Consider the following 4228-nt stretch of genomic DNA (forward strand, 5'->3'; position numbering starts at 1 on the left):
CCTCAGTTCAGATCCAGCTATGCACCATAACCCAATAACATGTATACTAGATCTTGCTCTTCATCAGATATTTAATAGTTGAGTGCCTTGGCCTAATGATCTTCTCCTCCTTTTATAGTCTTAGGTCTTACTCAGTACCATGGACCAAAACCACTTAGAACCAATACCTTGGAACAAATACTTAGGGTCAATACCTTAGACCATATACCATGGATCAAAATACCATGGACCAAAATACCATGGACCAAATACCTTGGACCAAAACTTAATTTTCCAAGATATACGTGCCTTTCATTCTGTGAAAGTGCATGTGTACGTATACACAACTTGTATACAGTGAACCCGTGTGTATACGCGGCTTGGCCAATGGTGAACCCGCGTATACCTCTCTTTCTACATTTTGTGAAGTCTAATTTGAACTCTGTGTTGTTAACTTGCTGAACTGTGATTTGTCATCTAAGTGAGTTTCCATCAAGGACAACGTTTGTGTCATAATGCCAACAATATCCCCCTTTGGACTTGATGGCAACCCCAAGTCACTCTCCCCCTTTTTCATCAAGGGAAAAGGATTATGGTCCCTTGAGTACATGTTGAATTCTCTGATATGCTGAAGTGTGCTGTTGAGCTCCATGATCGAGTCCATGCTCCCCCTGAATATAAGCAAGCTCTGCAAAAAGATGTTCTAAAAGAAGAACATGACTCTATACATACATCATAAATGACCTTCCTATCACCAATGACTCATACATATATCCATCTCCCAACCAAGTGGGGATATACCAATTGTTTATTCATGTCAGAACAAGAAACATTACATCATCCATCCCATGCATAGTGGGGTAACAAATTAGGTCGTTTCATGACCTTTTCATTAAAATTTATACATGACATATATAACAGAGACCAAATATCTTAAACAAGACGATGATATTCATCAAAAACTATCATCAGCAGCATCTATCAATCAGCATCCAAATCAGCAACCATGTTCTCCCCCTGAACTTGTTCTACCTGAATCAAAAAAACAACTGTGTGAATTTGTACCAAGATCTTCTAAGATAATGCCAACAATGCATTATTAGAAGCATATGCTCCCCCTGAACCTATGTCATATGATCACTGTCAGATCTGATCATTTCATATAATCAAGGCATCATCGTCAATCAGATATACATCAAGTTATCAACAACCAATCATATTTCCACATGTCATCCATAGACTGTAACCATTATCAAGCAAAGCAAATAATTCACTGAACCATATCAAACCCCTTTCTTCCTGAGTCTGGCCCACTGCTTTTCTTGAAACCAACATATACACGACTGTATCCACAGAAACCAATGTATGTACGCGACTATGCTTCATGAAACTCGCGTATACCAACCTTTCTCTAAAACAGATAAGATTTAATAGCAGGATGATGCAACAACTACTCCTAGCTTCTGTCTAAGATATTCAAATGTCTCTCTGGGCAGTGGTTTGGTGAATATATCATCAACCTGTTCTTTGGAGGGAACATACTCCAATTTGATCTTTTGTTCAAGCACTTGTTCACGTAGAAAATGATATTTGGTGGGTATGTGCTTGGTCTTGGAATGCATGACTGGATTCTTTGAAATATTGATGGCACTTGTATTATCACATAGAATGGATATGGGTGGAGTACATGTGATCTGAATGTCTTGCAATGTTTGCATCATCCAAAGTAGTTGTGTGTAGCAAGATGCAACAACCACATATTCTGCTTCAGTTGTAGACAATGCAATTGAACTTTGTTTCTTGCTGAACCAAGGCACTAACCTAGAACCCATATAGAATGCACCACCACTAGTGCTTTTTCTGTCATCAACACTTCCTGCCCAATCTGCATCTGTATATGCATGAAGTGTAAGATCTATATCTCTAGGATACCATAAACCAAAATTCTGTGTTCCTTGAAGATATTTGAAAATCCTTGTGACTGCCTAAAGGTGTGATTCCTTTGGATTTTCTTGGAATCTTCCAACTATTCCTACTGCATGCATGATGTCCGATCGGCTACCTGTTAGATAAAGCAGACTACCAATCATGGATCTGTGAGTTGGTTGATGTATTGCTATTGATTCATCATTTGAGCTGAGATTGCATCCTGTTACCATTAGGGTACATACTGGTTTGAATCTTCCATGCCATACTTTATCAAGATCTATTTGAGATATTTGGTTTGTGACAAAAAAATACCATTTTTATTTTGTTGAACTTGTAGACCAAGAAAATATGTAAGCTCACCAAAAAGAGACATTTCAAATACTTGCTCCATTACCAAAGCGAAATTCTGACTCATGGCTTCTTCATTGCTACCAAAAATGATATCATCAACATAAACAACAAGTATTAGCAATTTATTATTGTCAATCTTTGTATATAGATTACTATTAACTGATCCCTTTGAAAAGCCTTGTTGATGAAGATATTTGTCAAGAAAATAATACCAGGCCCTTGGAGCTTGTTTTAGACCATAGAGAGCTTTTCTGAGTCTGCATACAAGTTTTGCATCATTTTCAAGAATGAATCCATCTGGTTGCTCAATATAGACTTCTTCTTCTAAGTCTCCATTAAGAAAGGTAGATTTTACATCCATTTGATATACTTTGAATTTCTGAAAACTAGAAAGAGCAAGGAACATTCTTATGGCTTCCAGTCTAGCAATAGGTGCAAAAGTTTCTTCAAAATCTATACCTTCTTGTTGAGCATATCCTTTACAAACAAGTCTGGCCTTGTTTCTAATAACTTCTCCATTTTCATTCAGCTTGTTTTTGAATATCCATTTAGTTCCTATGATATTCTTATCATGAGCTCTAGGAACTAATTCCCAAGTATTATTCTTTTCAATTTGCTCAAGTTCTTCATTCATGGCCTTGACCCAACATTCATCTTTGCATGCTTCATTTACATTTTGAGGTTCGGTGGAGGAAAGAAATGCTAGATAGCTTGAAGCTTCTATAATAGTTCTTCTTGTCTGCACACCTGCCTCTTTCTGTCCCAAAATTTGAGTCTCTGGATTATTTTTCTAATCATACCTAGACGGAGTCTTTTCTTCTACCGTTATCTCTTCTTCTGGTGCTTCATTGGTTTCTTCTTCAGAATTAGTGTGATTTGATGTGGGAGGATAATCCTCATCTTCTTCATAATCTTCGGTTTTTATTTGTTTTGGATTTTTGCATGCTTCATCAACCACAACATCAATACTTTCAATAATTTTCCCAAATCTTTTATTATAACATTTATATCCTTTACTTCGGGAAGAGTAACCAAGGAAAATACCTTCATCTGCTCTGGGTTCAAACTTACCAAGTTTTTCATCAGTCCTTTTGATGTAACATTTGCTTACAAAAACTTTGAAGTATTTTACAGTAGTAGTCTTACCATAACAAAGTTCATGTGGTGTTTGAGTTATGTTTACTTGAACATTTTCTTGGTTGAGAATCGTGACGGCAACAAATGCAGCTTCACCCCAGAAGGTTGCAAGAGTTTTAGACTCATCTAGCATAGCACAAGCCATTTGTTAAATAGTTATGTTCATCCTTTCTACCACTCCTTTTGCTGAGGAGTCCTTGCGGTGGAGAATTTCCTTTTTATTCCATGTTCTTCACAAAAATCAAAGAATTCATCCGAAGTAAATTCCCCTCCTCGATCAGATCTGAGGCATTGGATTTTGCGATCTGATTCATTTTCAACCAAAGCTTTGAAGGGTTTGAACTTTTCAAATGCTTCATATTTATGCTTTAGAAGTCCTATCCAACACATTCTGGAAAAATCATCAATGAACAATATAAAGTATTCTTCTCCACAAGGTGACTTTTTCCTTGATGGTCCACATAAATCAGTATGAACAAGTTCAAGAGGCTTACTAGCTGATCCTTCCTTTTCAAGGAAGTGCGATATGATTTTCTTACCAAATTGACATGATTTGCATATTGTATTTTTTGGAATGTTGATATCAGTAATATCATGAACGGCCTGGAATCTGCATGCTTTTCTTATTTGAGAAAAGCTTAGATGCCCCAATCTTCTATGCCATAGCCAGTCTTCATCATTTTTTCTTGCATAGCACTATTTTTGTCCTCCCTTGAGTATGTATAAGTTGTTTGGAGTTCTTATACCTTTGATCACAATTTCTCCTATATCAATCTCACGAACAACACATCCATTTGATCGAAATACTACTTCATTTCCTTGATCACACATT

The sequence above is a fragment of the Pinus tabuliformis genome, chromosome 7, assembly GCF_031772625.1.
Source record: "Pinus tabuliformis cultivar Carrire ecotype Pingquan chromosome 7, CPIR1, whole genome shotgun sequence".
Taxonomy (NCBI): domain Eukaryota; kingdom Viridiplantae; phylum Streptophyta; class Pinopsida; order Pinales; family Pinaceae; genus Pinus; species Pinus tabuliformis.